This window comes from Sceloporus occidentalis, unplaced genomic scaffold (assembly GCF_023333645.1).
Source record: "Sceloporus occidentalis isolate IW3139 unplaced genomic scaffold, rSceOcc1.0.p SCAF_6, whole genome shotgun sequence".
Classification (NCBI taxonomy): Eukaryota; Metazoa; Chordata; class Lepidosauria; order Squamata; family Phrynosomatidae; genus Sceloporus; species Sceloporus occidentalis.
The window spans coordinates 5,933,554-5,950,143 of record NW_028316986.1 but is presented as its reverse complement, the minus strand read 5'-3'; the positions used below and the strand labels follow the sequence as shown (position 1 = coordinate 5,950,143).

Genomic DNA, 16,590 nt, shown 5'->3' with positions numbered 1-16,590 from the left:
GCTATTTTGAAAATGTCCCAGTTTCTCTCTCCTCTTCCCACATTTTCCCTCGGCCCTCAGTTTACTTCAACTGCTGAAAACAGAGTTTATATAGCAAGCATAGTTTGCACTTATTTAACAAGATGGGGACAGGGTGACCGCAAAGAAAGTCAAGGTATCACAAAATGTAGGACATTAAAGGAAAGTGTAGGACATGACCAAATAAAATCTAAAAACGCTAATATAAATATAAATTCATTTCATATGGTTTGTTGTTGCTGTGAGCCTAAATGTCATTTCCAGCTTATGGCAACCCTAAGCGAACCTGTCACAGAGTTTTCTTTTCATGTTTCTTCCAAGGAGGTTTGCCATTGTCATCTTCTGAGGCTGAGAGAATGTGACTTGCCCAAAGTCACCCAATGGGTTTACATGGCCAAGCCGGGATTTGAACCCTGGTTCCCAGAATCATAGTCCAGCACTCAAACCACTACACCTTGCTGGCTTATATGGTTTTATTTACAGTTATATTACATATACTTTATTTTATCATATACTTATCATGCTCTGGATGTATCTGACATTCAATTTTATTTGTTTTCAAACTGGCTGGATTATGGGGCTGTGCAGACCACCTCTAAGGGGTGGCCTGCAGCTGCCTTCTGGTGCGCTGGATTGGAGCTGTGGCAACTGCATGTTGCGGCTCCTATCTGGCCTTTCCAGGGCTCAAAAAGGAGCCACAAAAAGCGGCTTCTTTTTGCACCCTGGAAAAGGTGTGATAGCCATGCCGCCGTGGCTTGAAGGCACTCTTTTGGCACTGTGTTGTGCAGATGCAACGCCAGAGGAGCGCCATGATGCCGTGCACTGTGCGGTGCAGCACGCGGCATCACAGCAGCCTGGTGAAGCCAGGCATGCGTAGATGCTGCACTCAGACTTCGCCCCCAGGCCAGCCCAAACTGCTGGTCTGCACAGGACCTATATATTCTTGCTTTTGTATTCTTTTATTGTAATTTTTTTGAGTCCTGTGTATAGGGAAAAGTGGCATATAAAATGGATGGATGGATGGATGGATGGATGGATGGATGGATGATGGACCTCTAGATTTTGTTGGATTACAGCTCCAGTAAACCTCACTGTTAGCTAGTTAGTCATCTTTTCCTACTGCCCTTCACTTTATTGAGAGTTATTATCTTTTCCAATGAGTCACATCTCTTGATACCTCCAAAGTATGACAGCCATAGTATGACAGAGGAAGGCATAGGTAAAACTCCTCTGAACAAATCTTGCTATAAGTCAAAAATGACTGGAAGGATCACAACAACAACCACAACCACAACCTCAGTTTAGTCATCTTGGCTTCTCATGAGTGTTCAGGCTTAATTTCCTCTGGGACCCATGCATTTCTCTTTTTAGCAATCTATGGTAACTCTTATCCAGCATCACCTTTCAAATGTGTTGATTTTCTTCCTATCCACTTTCTTCACTGTCCAGCTTCCACAACCATATGAAGAAATCAGAAATACTAAGGTGCAGATGGTACCCATTTTGGTACCTAATGAAACATCTTTAAATTTGATTTTAAAAAGGTTGTTGTTGCTGTTCTTGTTATTAATCATATCGGTTTGGGTTTGGTTTTTTTTTGGGGGGGGCGAACCCCTTCTGAGGTAAGAAGGTGCTTGAGAAGGTTTTCACTGAGAAAAGAAGATTTGAAAGAAAATATTTAAAAGAAATATTAAAATGTAAAGTCAAAGGCTTTCATGGCCGGCATCCATAGTTTTTTGTGGGTTTTTCGGGCTTTGTGGCCATGTTCTATAAAGTTTTCTTCCTGACGTTTCGCAAGCAGCATCTGTGGCTGGCATCTTCAGAGAATGCTTTGCCTGGAAAAAGTTGGGTATATATATACTGTGTGAGCCTGGGAATGCAGGAGTGATTTGCATGTGGATTGTTTTGTGCTGATGGAAGGCTTCAGGCTGGGAGGCTAATGCAAATGAGGATTAATGTCTGCTAATTGGTGATCATTATCGGCCAAGAAAGCCCCTGACTCTGAATGGGTTCCCATTTGCATTTGCTGAGTCCTTATTTTGTTGTTCCTCAGGACTGGTAGCCAAATTTTGTTCACGTTGAGGGTTTCTTCTTTCCGGTTGAAATTATCCAGATGTTTGTGGGTCTCAATGGCTTCCCTGTGCGTCCTGACATGGTAGTGGTTGGCATGGTCCAGAACTTCAGTGTTTTCAAACAGTATTTTATGCCCAGGATGGTTTGTGGCATGTTCTGCTGATGATGATTTTTCTGGCTGGCCCGGTCTGCAGTGTCTCTCCTGTTCCTTGATTCTGGTTTGCACACTGCATTTGGTTGCCAAGAAAACCTCATGATAGAGTTGTCTTAGTGTCCCCATAAGTTGGAAACAACTTGAAGGAACACAACAACGACAACAACAGCAAGAGCAACAAACACAGATAAGGCTAGCTTATCACTGCACTGAAAATCACTAGAAATTTTATGCAGTGGTAACACATCTTTATTGTCTGCCTTAGCCTGATATTATGAGATAGCATTGGATTCCACTGATTCAATCAATAAACTATAATAAAGGAATGAATTTCTTGTATATAATTACGCATTAAAATCATATACATGAATACAGTGGTACCCCGGGATACGAATGCGCCGCCTTACGAAATTTCCGGGTTACGAAAAAAAATCCAGTAATTAATTGTTTCCGGGTTACGAAGGTTATTCCGGGTTGCGAAAGAAATTTTGGTGCTTTTCGGCGCGATTTCACACGAAATCGCGGCTTTCGCTATTAAAGCCTATGGGCTTTTTCGGCTAGCGAAAGTTTCCGGGTTACGAAAGCGGCGGCGGAACGAATTACTTTCGTAACCCGGGGTACCACTGTATTGTAAAAACTTATTATTGGCTTGAATTTCAACTGGTGGAGACCCATTGAATCAATGGGATTTATCTATGTGTTGATCTCAGCATTCTCCAGTAGATTCAATGGATCTGCTCTTGTTTAGCCTAACCAAAAGAATTATGCTTATTAGATATACTTATTATTTATTGTTGCTAATTGCCGTCAAGTTGTCATTGACTTATGGCAACCCCATGAATGGAAATCCTCCAAGTCACCCTTTCATTAAAATTCTGGGAACTGTAGTTTTGAGAGACATTTAGCCTTCTGTGTCAGAGAGTTCTGGTGCCATAACAAACTACAGTTCCCAGGATTCCATAGCGTTGAGCTAAGGCAGTTAAAGTGGTGTCAAACCGGATTATTTCTGCAGGGTAGATGCAGCCTTACTTATCTTTTTAGCGGTTCACAGTATCCAACCACTCTCCTCCAGCACACATTTTAAATGAGTAGATTTTCTTCTCATCATCTTTCTTCACTGTCCAGCTTTCACAACCATCCATAGAAATGGAAATATGATGGCACAGACCATGCTAACTTTAGTATTCAGTGATATATCTTTATCCTTCAGGATCTTATCTAGTTCTTTCATGGCTGTCCTTCCACATCCAAGACCAAGTATTCTTCTCATTTTTTGACTGCAGTCTCCATTCTGATTAATGACTGAGTCAAGCTATGGAAAATCTTGAACTATTTCAGTGTCTTCATTGTCTACTTTAAAGTAATAACATCCTCTTATTTCTCAGTTTAACCCATTCTTCAATCCAGCATAAACAAGATGCGAAGTAATAGGCTTTGAGGTTTGGTAGCGCACATCCACCTCTCGATGTTTCTTCAGATAGTATTTTCCATTTTATTCTTGCCTTTCGGCCGTTCCAAATAAATTCAGATAGTTCTTTTTGCCAGCTGTCTATGCACTTCATATGAGAGATGATAGGTAGGTTTTGAAATAGGAAGTTTAATCTTGGAAGCACGTTCATTTTGATCGTTGCTATTTTCCCCAGAAAGGATAGTTTTAATTTAGACCACTTTTCAAGATCAGCTTTTATTTTTTTCCATGTCATGATGTAATTGTTATTAAAAAGATCAATATTTCTTTTCGTTATGGTAATCCCTAGATATTTAGCTTTCTTTTCAATTTTATAGCCCGATTTTTCTTTTAGTAATTTTACTTCATTTTCTGGCATATTTTTAGTTATTATAATTGTTTTTTCTTCATTAACCTTAAATCCTGAATGTAAGCCATATTCCTGTATTATGCTTTTAAGGTGAGATATACTAAGGGAGGGATCTTCCAGATACAAGATGATATCGTCTGCGAAAGCATTTAGTTTAAAGTTTTGGTCTTGTATCTTAACTCCTTGAATCCTTTGATCTACCCTTATTTGATTGTTTAAGATCTCCAAGGTCAAGATGAACAATAAAGGGGACAGGGGGCAACCCTGTCTGGTTCCTCTTTCGATCTCGATATCTTTTGTCCTTGTATTATTGACTATAATTTGAGCCTTCTGCTCTCTGTATATGGCTTTAATCCATTTCACAAAGTTCTCGCCAGCATCAATTTTTTTAATAGTTTCAAATATAAAGGGCCATCTGACCCTGTCGAACGCTTTTTCGGCGTCCAATAGGATCATTGCTAATTTTTTTTCACTATGGTGTTCAAAGTATTCTAAAACATCAATTGTACCTCTTATATTATCTCTCATCTGTCTTTTTGGCAGAAACCCATTTTGATCTTTATGTATTACTCGATTTAAGATTCCTTTCAGTCTTTCTGCTAGAATTAAAGTAAAAATCTTATAGTCGGTATTAAGTAGTGATATCGGTCTATAATTTTTCGGTTCATCTCTTTCTTTATTTTCCTTCGGGATTAATGTAATATAAGCAGATTTCCAAGATTCAGGGACACCGTGTTGCTGTATGTCATTCAGTGTATCTTTCAGGGGATTTATGATTATTTCTTCAAGGTGTTTATAGTATGCTGCTGGTAAGCCATCTGGCCCAGGTGTTTTATTTGGGCGCAATTTTTTAATTGCTTCTGATATTTCAGTTGTGGTAAAATCTTTATTTAAGTTGTTTTTTTCCATTTCATTCAATATAGGTAAGTTTTGTTTCTCTAAGTATAAGGTTAATCTCTCTCTATCTTCTGCATTTTCTGGATTTGCCTTATATAGCTCTTGGAAGAATTGTCTGAAAGTTTCACTGATTTCGTCTGGGTCCGTTACCCTTTTACCTTTATTTTTTAATTCTAGAATTATTTTCCCACTTTCTCTTTTCCTGAGTTTATTTGCTAATAGCTTTCCTGCTTTATTTCCAGCTTCAAAGTGTCTTTGCCTCACTTTTTTGAGTTTGTTTTCTATCTCTTTCAGTGTTAGAAGTCTTAGCTGATGTTGTAGTTCATCCATTTCATGTTTCAATTTTTTATCTCCTGTCTTTTTCCAAGCTTTCTCTTTCATTATTAATTTTTCCATAATTATTCTTTCCTTTTCTGTTTCATTTCTTTTAATTTCAGATTGTATCTTAATAAATAATCCTCTGATTACAGCTTTGCTGGCATCCCATACCGTTTTGCTTTTTAGTTCTTCTGTTCTGTTTTCCTCAAAATATAATTTCAGTGCCTTTTTGATCTGATTTCTAATTTTTCCATTGTTTAGGAGCGTATTCTGTAATTTCCAATTGCTTTGAAATTTCCTTTCATATAATTTTAATAGTATCGGGTTATGGTCTGATGTTCTTTTTGGAAGAATTTCCATATCCTGGATCTGATTCACATAATTTTTTGTAGTTAGAAAAAGGTCAATTCGGGAAAAGGAGTCATGGCGGTCTGAGTAGAAAGTAGAGCCCTGAGTCTCCTTATACTTATGTCTCCAGATGTCTGTTAATGTGTAGTCGTCCATCAATTCAAAAAAAGTGAGAGGCAATTTGCCTTGATTCTTCCGTATTTTTCTCCCTTTGTTAGATTTCCTGTCTTGTTTCGGTTCTATAACCGCGTTAAAGTCTCCCAGCAGTAGTATATTTGTGTATTCAGTATTTTTTATTTGTCCATGGAGATTTGCGTAATATTTATTCTGATTGTTTGTGGGAGCATATATCCCTATTACCAAGAGTATTCCATTTTGTGTTTTAACTTCCACTGCAATATGTGCACCTTCTTTATCTTTAAAGATTTCTTTTGCTTGATATTTTCTATTTACATATATCGAGACGCCTCCTTTTCTTTTCTCCGCTAATGCGGAAAAACATTGTCCAAGCTTAGGGTTCCTAATATATTTGCTGTCTTTCTCCTTTATCTTTACTTCTTGGATACATGATATATCACATTTTGTTTTTTCCAAATAATGGAATACAATGCTACGTTTATATTTTGAGTTAATTCCCTTGACATTCCAAGAGATTATTTTCATCTCTCACTTTTGGTTATCGTTCTTATTTATAAATGTTCTTAATTTGGTTTTGGTTTTGGTTTTGTTTTGTTTTGTTTTGTTTTGTTTTGTTCCACCCCTTCCGCCCCTTTTCAAATCTTTATTTTGGTTTAATTGTAATCTTATATAGGTTTTCAAATAAAATGAGAATAAAGAAACCGAAGGTTTAAAAAAAAACCACAGATATTTAGTTTAAAACTTTATCTCTTGGATTTCCTTTCTAGATCTCACAGGTCCAGTAGCAATTCCAGATCTCTTTCTTTTGGGGATACTAGTGTTCTGATAGCTTCCTCTTCACTTTCTTCTCGTAGTCCTTCCTTCTCTTTCTCTTTCCTTTCCTCCCCTTCTTTTAAATTAGAAGATTCTTCCCCGTTCACTTCCTTACTTTCCTTTCTATTACTTCTGTTTCGCCATTCTCTTTTGTAATAAGCATTCTCTCCTTTTCTTGTATCTCTGTCTTTATGTTTTTCCTTTAATCTTCTTTCTGCTTCTGCCGCTTTTTCTTCATTGTCAATTTTAAATCTTTTTTGGTTATAAAAGAAAGTTAATCCCTCGATTCTTTCCCATTTGTAGTTGATATCCATATTAGCCAATGTTTGTGTTAGTGATTTATATTTATTTCTTGCAATCAAAATCTGTGGGGGCAAATCTTTGAATATTTTAACTTCATTCCCCTCAATATATAGCTTCGTGTCGTAGTTTTTCTGTATTATTAAATCTCTAAATTTGGTCCGGACTAAACATACCACTACGTCACGTGGGATCTTCCTTTCTCGAGCTTGTACTGAATTCACTCTAAATGTTTTATCGATTTCCAGTTCCATTATACTCTCTGTTAGTCCCATATATTTTGCCAGATCCGGAAGGATTCTTTCAGTGAGATCCTCGTTATTTTTCTCTTGGATTCCTCTAATCTTAATGCATCTGTCGCGGTAACGAAGTTCATTGTTCAATTCTAGGTTTTGTTGTTGTTCTTGTTTATCTATAACTTTCCGGGATATAGATTCTAAGTCCTTAGTTCGTTCTTTTATTTCTTGTACTTCCTTTTGGGTGTTTTTAATTTCTGTTGTCATTTTCTCCATTTTTTTCCCATATATATCTAACTCCTTCTTAAAATCTTTCTTCATTTCAATTCTGACCTCTTTTATCTCCTCTCTTAGTTCTTGAATTGATTCTTTCAGGTCCTCTTTCATTTCCTGTCGGAGGTCTTTCATTTCATGGCGCATTTTGCGTATTTCATCTAATATATGCACTGTTGGGTCCGTTATTTTGATAGTACCTTCGAACGAGCCTCTTCTCTGTGCACTCTGGCCTATATTTTGTGTCTTCTTATTAGATGCCATTTTATCCACTTTCTCCACCTTCTTATTTAGTATCCAAAGAGGAAAGACAATGACATATATTTAACCACATAAGAAACCATACAAGACATAGAAGTTTAGGTAGCAGGTATTACACTTCTCAATCTTCTGCTTATCAAACCATTCTAATGCCTAAATTACTATTTTCAGGCAATTTCCCCTCTATTTAGTTCCGATCAATTCTCGTCAATTTGATACAGATCTCCTTAGAATAAGAACCCAATTACCTCTTCTAGCTTATCTAGTTTGTCTGTACCATTTATCTGAAACCCCTAGATATATATATATTATATACAGGACTTTTTCCTCAGTTCGACATATAGCCTGGTACAATGTATAGTATAAAGTAGTATAGTATAATATGATATAATGTTCTCAATATTGATTTACACCTAAATATTCAATTAACTGCAGTATCCACCTTAACTATAGTGTGCCATATGTAACATAAATATTCTTATATACAAAGAAACAAAATACAACCTTGTCTTCTTCAGTTTTTCCTGCTTTTTCTGCTTTCTCTCTTCTTGCTTGCGCACCTCTTGTTTCCATTCAAATCTGTATGATTCTATCTGTTTTTGTCACAGATTTTCAATATCCTATATTAAGAGGCAATCTTATCAGGTAATTAAATTTATATAACCTTATCTTATCTCTTATCTGGAAGAATAAATATATCCAATAGATATAAATACAGATGAAGATCAATGTCCTTATTTTCCTCTCATTCTAGTTTCAGACTCTAATAATTGCTCCAGAGTTCTCTGTTTCACATAATAGTCTATCCAAAATTGGGTGTCATTAGGCACCTTAAAGGCACAGTAAAGGTAAGCAAAATCTTTTTCCAGTGGTAAAGGATGTTGGGTCTTAGAGTTCCACAGTAAATGCACAGTAAAAACAAGCAGAATCCTTTCCAGTGGTGAAGGATGTTAGGTCTTAGAGTTCCACAGTAAAGGCACAGTAAAAGCAAACAGAAACCTTTCCAGTGGTGGGGGATGTTAGGTCTTACAATTCCACAGTAAAGGCACAGTGAGAGCAAACAAAATCCTTTCCAGTGGTGAGGGATGTTGGGTCTTACAGTTCCACAGTAAAGGCACAGTGAGAGCAAACAAAATCTTTTCCAGTGGTAAGGGATGCTGGGTCTTAGAGTTCCACCTTACAGGCACAATGAAGGCAAACAGAGTCCTTTCCAGTGGTGAGGGATGTTGGGTCTCAGAATTCCACCTTAAAGGCACAGTAAGGGCAAACAGAATCCTTTCCAGTTTTAAGGGATGTTGGGTCTTAGAGTTACACTTTAAAGGCAGAGTAAAGGCAAACAGAGTCTTTTCCAGTGGTGAGGGATGTTGGGTCTCAGAGTTCCACTTTAAAGGCACAGTGAGGGCATACAGAGTCCTTTCCAGTTGTAAGGGATGTTGGGTCTTAGAGTTACACTTTAAAGACACAGTGGAGGCAGACAGAGTCCTTTCCAGTGGTGAGGGATGTTGGGTCTCAGAGTTCCACCTTAAAGGCACAGTAAGGGCAAACAGAGTCCTTTCTAGTTTTAGGGGATGTTGGGTCTTAGAGTTAAAGGCACAGTAAAGGCAGACAGAGTCCTTTCCAATTGTAGGGGATGTTGGGTCTTAGAGTTAAAGGCACAGTAAAGGCAAACAGAGTCCTTTCCAATTGTAGGGGATGTTGGGTCTTAGAATTAAAGGCACAGTAAAGGCAAACAGAGTCCTTTCCAATTGTAGGAGATATTGGGTCTTAGAGTCAAAGGCACAGTAAAAGCAAACAGAGTCCTTTCCAGTTGTAGGGGATGTTGGGTCTTAGAGTTAAAGGCACAGTAAAGGCAAACAGAGTCCTTTCCAGTTGTAGGGGATGTTGGGTCTTGGAATTAAAGGCACAGTAAAGGCAAACAGAATCCTTTCCAGTTGTAGGGGATGTTGGGTCTTAGAGTTAAAGGCACAGTAAAGGCAAACAGAGTCCTTTCCAGTTGTAGGGGATGTTGGGTCTTGGAATTAAAGGCACAGTAAAGGCAAGCAGAGTCCTTTCCAGTTGTAGGGGATGTTGGGTCTTAGAGTTAAAGGCACAGTAAAGGCAAACAGAGTCCTTTCCTTACTCAATTTCTGTAGCTCCGTTGTTGTTTCAGTTGTTGCCTCTCTCTCCTTCTCTTTTTCTCTTCTCTTCTCTCTGCTGCCCAGTAACCTTCACCTTTTTCCCCCCGAGATAGCCTTCACCTTTTCCTTCTCCTACCACCGCTCCTGGCTTCTTTCTCTCCCTGTTGTTTAGTTTCTTCTACTCTCTTTTCTCTCTCTCCTCTCTCTCCCAAAGGAGACGCTACCTCCGTTTTAAAGTCTACTTAGAGTCCTGAGAGCTCAATATTTAAGGTGTCACTGCCCACGCTTCGATTGCAGCTGCAGCTGTAACTGCTGATATCTGTTTTTAAAGGCACAGTATCTTTGAATAGTGAAAAGTCCCACAGTTCTTGATTTTACCTCTTACTTCTTACCAAGAGTCTCAAACTTTAAGCTTTTTGTTGGAAACTCTTCTGGTAGAGTGGTAGCAAACCACCTTAAGTAGATCTTTCCCCAGCTTTATCTTTCTATTTATTGAGGCATTAGGGCGCCCATTGTTCTCACCGCACTGAGAGACAGGGACGGGAGGCTTCAGCTCTTCGGTCCTTTGGGGCTTGGGTTTTACTTGCCGGCAGCCCACCTGGCAAGTCCCTCGCTCCTCCTCAGGACCCACTTCAAGCTGTTTAGTTAGGTCTCCTTATCAGGAGAGCTATGGACGGGTCGATATTGTCCCCGTTCCTCCAAGAACCGCCCTGTTGGGAGACCAGGTTGCAGAGCTCAAACACCCGCGTCTCCTCTCGGCGCCATCTTGCCCGGAAGTCTTCCTCCAGTTTTCATACCTGCTTCCTCTGAATCTAATTTTGCTTTTCATATGATATGTTCAGCATACAAATTAAACAGAATAGAGCCTTGAGTCGCTGGTTGGGAGAAAAGTGGGGTATAAATGAAATGAAATAAAATACTGCCCCAAATCTGCAGCTGTCTCACTTGGCCTTATATTAGAGCTGGCCCTGACTTAAAATATGGTTTGGGTATTATGAGGTACATTTTATCACACGGTTGGCCAAGCTGATTGTACGCAGTAATATTATTATTTTTCTTGTTTCTTTGGTAAACTTTATATATTTGTTTTATGATGTCAATTTTTTTGTATGTGAGATCAGTGAGATTATATAACCCTTCCTAAAATCTCACGAGAGTATGGCCTCATGAGGCTTCCAAACTCTTGTGAGACTAGGCAGATTTGCAAGAACAGATCACAGAGTCATACTATCATAGAATTGGAAGATACACAAGGGCCATCCAGTGCAACTCCCTGCCATGTAGAAATACACAATCAAAGTACCGTATTTTCTGCCGTATAAGACGACTTTTTAATCCTTTTAATTCTTGTCAAACGTTGGGGGCCATCTTATACGCCTAGTTAAGCCCTGCCTGCTCTGGCTGCAAGAGAGCTCTGCAGCCTGGTGCGCGCACCCAGCCTGTTCCACGGCCTGACGCGTTCACTGCCGGATTCTTCCTGCCTTCCAGGTCTCCCGAGGCCCTCTGAAGCTGGTGTGCGCCCGGCCTGCTGCCGCCTTCCCAGGCCTCCACAGAGGCTGCAAGGGGGTCCCGCGTCCCGGGGCATTCACCACTGGCCTCCTCCCACCTTCCAGGCCTCCCGAGGCCCTCTGAAGCTGGTGCACACCTGGCCTGCTGCCGCCTTCCAAGGCCTCCACAGAGGCCACAAGGGAGCCCTGCGGCCCGGTGTGTTCGCCGCCGGCCTTTTCCCACCTTCCAGGCCTTCACAGAGGCCCCCTGAAGCCGGCATGCGCCCAGCCTTCTCCCAGATTCCCAGGCCTCCATATTGGAAGAGGGGTAGTCTAATATGGCGAGTATATCCCAAACTCTATATTTTAAATGGAAAAGCTGGGGGTCGTCTTATACACCAGAAAATACGGTACCCCTGACAGATGGCCATCCAGCCATTATTTAACAACATCCAAAGAAGGAGACTCCACCATGCTCTGAGGCAGCATATTCCACTGTCACATGTCTCTTACTGTTAGGACATTCTTCCTAATGTTTAGGTGTAGCTTGAAACCATTGCTACATGTTCTAGTTTCTGAAATAGCAGAAAACAGGCTTGTTCCATCTCTAGTAATAATGATAATGATAATGATAATGATAATGATAATGATAATGATAATAATAATAATATATTTTTATCACACCTCTCCTGCAGGATCGAGGTGGCTTACAGTATCAAATATTTAAACATGGCTATCATGTCACTCCTTAACTTTCTCTTATCATGTACTAAGCCCCTAAAAGCTTGCAGTACTACTATTTGTGTATCCTGGTTCTGAGTAAATTCTTCCCAAAAAACAAGCTGACACTCTCAATGTTACATAGCATATTTTCTTCCCTATGACTCTAGGGGACTGGGGAATGGGTTATGCAGCAAGGATTTGGGAAGGGTTGGGGCTCTCCAGGCTGCTTCAAAGGGGTGGGCTCTAGGTGCCCAGTTTTCCTCTGGAGGGACGCCGCAAAACTCAAACAGTGCAGCGTCCTTCCAGACGAAAAAGAACCTGAAAAAACCAGGTTCATCTTGGCGCGCGGCGATGCTGTCATCAGTGCGCCATTGGCACACTGTGATGTGTCCATGATGCAAGCACGGTGCCAGGAGGTGTGGACGTGGTGCTGTGCTTGCGTCATGCACTCATGCCTTGTATAGGCAGTGCCACATAAAGATGACACCATCCATACGTTCTAGGGTTCCGGAGCGTGCGGGTGCTGCATGCTCCGGAAACCTATAATTGGCCCCAGGTTGCCTCAAACTGGCAGTCTGTACCAGGCTGTTGTTGACCTTACTGGAAGCTGCACATGACCAACTGAGGCTTAGAGCCTTTGACTTCTATCAGATTCCTCAGATTCATGAGATTTCCTTAATACCTGTGCTTTGCAGTAGTGAATTGGCAAACTTGATAAGCAATATGAGAGTGTACAAGCTTAGGGCTCCCATTCTGGTCACAGGAGATATTGGAACCAAACTCCAGAAAGGGCCCACAGTATTTGTTTCTGGATGCAAGCATAAGCCAAAATATGCAACCCTACAGATTCTGCATTTTTACAAACTTTTGCAGACAGAGAACTTTAGTACTGAATTTGCAACCCTTTGCAAATTACTTTATTGAATGTGCGTATCTATGTCTATTCAAAATGTCAAACCTTGGCAAATCAAGAATCATGCCACTAGAGTTGTTCCCCATGGTTGCAAATCAAGAACGAACCTACTGGGTTTAAAAACACCGCAAAGTCAGGGTGTGTGTGCATGGGTTGCTGGCGTAACACAGGGGGAGGAGCAGGAAAATCAGCTGTGTCCAAAGCCGCAGGTGGATTTGAAGGCCTTCTCCAAGCGATTAGGTGGCTTTGCTGGCTAATGTTAGCAACACAGTCCTGATTAACCCTGCAAGCTAGATGCTCAGTCATTTTGAGAACCTTTTGATTGGCAGGGAGGCACAGCCATTGTGCTCTTGCATCAAACATTGAGCTCCTGCATTCTTCATTTTGCTCTGGACTTTCCCATTAACAGCTGAGACCTATTGCTGAGAAAGGGGGAGGTAGGAAGACCAGCGACCCAAGTTTTCTACCCCAATGCACAAAAATCATGAGGCAATTTTGTGTAAGTACGGACATCTATATTAGCATTGTTTGTGATCCTGAGCATTTCTATGTCTGTCTTGCATTTGGCTCCTGGTACCGCTTATGTGACACAACTTTACCCTCAAACTTTTCTGTTCCAACAACCCTTTAAGAATTGATAGCCAGGGCTTTTAATAGTGCACCTTTTAGGGTTCATTTTAATTGGTTTTAATTCAATGGTTCATTTATTATTTTAATAATAACTTTGTATATATTTTTATTTATAATTGTGTGTTTTAACTGTGTTTGTATTAGGTTTTTGACTCCTAATATTGAGGGAAAGGTGGTATATAAATGGAATACTAATAATCATAATACCATTGAGTCTTCCTTATTCAGAATTTGAAAATCCTAAATTCTCTAAAATCCAGAACTTTTGTCATGGGTGGCTGAGATCACGACACCTCAATGTACACAAACTTCATTTCATGCATGAAAGAATTTAAAATATTGTATAAAATCACCTCCAAGCTATATGTCTAAGCTGTTTATAAAACATAATTGAATTTTGTGTTGAGACTTGGGTCCCTTCTCCACGATATCTCATTATGTATGTATATGCAAATACAGATATTCCATATATATATATATATATAGATATAGATATAGATATTACAGTATCTCTCTCTCTCTGTATATATCTCTGTATATATTTAGTCCGTATATTCCACATATATAGATATGATAAAGGAGTCTCAGCCTGTAATAATAATAGTAATATTATTACCGCCCTTCATGTAAGTCATTCTTTCCTTACTCAGGCCAGATTGCTTTTAAACCTTCACCACCTCAAAATCACATGTAATTATAGATTTGTTACACATGTTTTTCATGTTCTAATGAGTATAATTTTGCAAGTTTTGAGAATCATAAAAAGACAACAGGATGTGAAATTGATTCATATTTGCACATGTCTTCATTTGGACTATTCAGGCCTAATCAAATCACTTGGTGAATGGTTAGTCAACATTTATGTAAATCCCATTGATTCAGTGTGCCTACTTCATCTGGGATTAGCAACTGGATTTAGGCTTTAGAATCAGTGGTGTGTTTATATTAATTTCTGGGAAACAAATTATTGCTTGCATGTGGAGATTTTCTCATTCCTCTTCTATCTCAAGTTGGTATGTATGGATAGTGCCCATACCATTCAGTCTAAATGCATGTGGTGTAAATGCAATAATAGAAAAAATATGCATCAGATGGCTACCTAGAAAAATGGAGTTTATTTAATGATGACTGGAATATGTTTTATTATTATTATTTTTTTAAAAAAATCATTCCATTTATTAAGTTGTTTTTATACTGCTTTCTAAACTGTAGTGAGCCTAGGTGTTTATATATGTGAACCTGGATGTTACCTCCTACACTGTAGACTTAGGAGGAGGTTCAGTTGTCTTTGGAAGTAGGGTCAATTGTGGCCCAAGATAGGGCCATCCCATTGGTGGTGACAAGGAACATAGGAAACTGTCCAATACTGAGCCATGCTGTTGGTTCATCTAGCCTAATACTGGGCAATACTGGCTGGTAGAGGCTCTCAGGATTTCAGGCAGGATTCTATCCTAGGCTTCCTTGGAAATGCAAGGAGTGAACCTGGGACTTGATGCATGGAAAGCTAGCACTCAAATGCTGAGTTACGACTCTTTGCTCCAACTCCAAGGAAAGTTGGCCCATTTCCAGCTCTAATGATTGTTGTCTTCAGCTGTTGGCTTTAGATGAAAACTTTTTCCTATTCTGCTTTAGGAATGGACTTTACCTCCTGTAACAGTAACTCCTGTAACGTGGAAAAAGTTGTAGAATAAACTTAGACTTGATCTACTTCCTTAGATGCATGGAGTGAACTGGTCCCCAGGAAGGATCTTTATAATCGGACTGTATAAATAGCCATAGATATGCAAAACTTGTGTGTCTGGTGATGAGGTGACAAGTTCAGCTTTAACAATGGTCCTTGGGGGACAAAGGCAGGAGGGAAGATGTTGCCTAAGGTCAGGGTGGGTGGGTGAGCATATGGAGGGAGTTTTGGAAAGTGTGTGCAGGATGGGAGCCAGAAAGGAGTACAATCGGCCCTTCTTATACACAGATTTTTTATACACGGATTCAAACATACACAGTTTGAAAATGCTCAAAAAAGTATAATTTTCAAATATCAAACCTTGATTTTCCATTTTTTTATAAGGGACACCATTTGCTGTGTCATTATATTTAATGGGACTTGAGCATACACAGATTTTGTTATACACGGGGGACCTTGGAACGAAACCCCAGCATATAACAAGCATCCACTGTATGTTAATTTCAGGACCACTGTGCTGAAGTCAGAGATGGAATGCCCAGGAAGACTGAAGTGTTCTGCAACAATTTTTTTGTATTTTCATTCCTAATATCTGTCCTAAAAATTCTGAATGGGAATTCAGAAAAACACATTGAAGAACACTTCCACCTTCCTGGGCATTCCATCTCTGACTTCAGGACTCTCAAAATGTTGACAGGCAGTCATGTGATGTCACTTACTATAGCCATTTTGGCACGGACTACAGAGGAAATCAGGGGGTCATACAAGATTCTGTTGATGTTTGTGGGGGTATTTTCACACGTTTTCCTGAGATTTGGGGATGGTACTTTATGTGTAAATGTGGGGCAAAAACTGCCCTTAAATACAGTTGGCTCTCCTTGTCCACGGATTTTTTTATCCACCGATTCAAGCATCCATGGCTTGAAAATATTCCAAAAAAGTATAAGTTCCGAATAGCAAACCTTGATTTTCCATTTTATATAAGGGACACCATTTTGCTGTGCCATTATATTTAATGGGACTTGAGCATCCATGGATTTTGTTATCCATGGGGTGGTGGGTGGTGGTGGTGGTGGTCCTGGAACCAAACCCAAGTGGATAACAACAGACCTCTGTAGTGCCAAAACATTTTAATGTTGGGGTAGTGGTCTTTGTGGGACTAATAAAAGGCTTCAAGGACCACAAAACTGGGGAGCAGAGTTTTGCATGCTGCTCATGGGCTGCCCTATGTGCACCCATGCCCTGACTGAAGAACACAAAACAGATGCATACAAACAATTGTAATTATAATTCCACTACTTACATGTTTACGACAAGCATATTGGGCAAATGGAAAAACATCTCAACAAGATGCTGGCACATCACCTTCAGGATAGACAGCAACATAATGTTA

At 39.7% G+C, this 16,590-nt stretch overlaps 1 protein-coding gene across 3 annotated transcripts in view; it reads left to right on the top strand.

Moving 5' to 3' along the window:
* RP1L1 (RP1 like 1) overlaps positions 1-16,590 on the top strand; it is a 69,085-nt gene that overhangs the window by 21,914 nt on the left and 30,581 nt on the right. The window contains exon 1 of one of the 3 annotated variants that reach the window (XM_089528795.1): positions 13,227-13,385. The exons of the other annotated variants lie outside the window; for them this stretch is intronic. The gene's annotated coding sequence lies outside the window, so the exon portion shown is untranslated. Of the gene's footprint in view, positions 1-13,226; positions 13,386-16,590 lie in introns of those variants that run through there. 3 annotated transcript variants of the gene reach the window in all.